Genomic DNA, 550 nt, shown 5'->3' on the forward strand with positions numbered 1-550 from the left:
TTTTATAATTATTATATTAAAAAATTATTAAATTAATATAAATTTAAGAACCTACAGGTTTAACCAATAACTACAACATTTTATTTGGTTCTTATAAAACACTATTACATTATTAATATATTATAAATACACTAAGAACCATGTTTGGGGTAATGCCCTTGTGGTTGCCCTAATAAATTCAAGATATTGAAGCAATCATTCTCGGACCTATTATAGAGTTTGTGGGACGTGAAGGAATCAATTTTTAATGCCATATAGTTCCTCATCTACTCCAAAGAAGGATACAGTCCTGCAATGAAAAATCATGGTTTGTTTTTGCTGAACAACCTATGTGTTTCTCTCTTAGAGATTTTATCATAACAACTGGACTTCCATTTGATGATGCATCAGAAAAATGTCTAAAATCTAAATTTGAAGAGTAAAAACAAAGAAGAAAAGTGGATGAAAGATAAGATGTCTTTCAAAATCCTAAGTGATATTTTGGAAAAACAATAAAAAGATGGAACCAGAGGAAAGAATTAGATTATGAGAAATGTTAGTAGTGAAGGGT

Source organism: Capsella rubella, unplaced genomic scaffold (genome assembly GCF_000375325.1).
Source record: "Capsella rubella cultivar Monte Gargano unplaced genomic scaffold, Caprub1_0 scaffold_7, whole genome shotgun sequence".
NCBI classification, from domain to species: domain Eukaryota; kingdom Viridiplantae; phylum Streptophyta; class Magnoliopsida; order Brassicales; family Brassicaceae; genus Capsella; species Capsella rubella.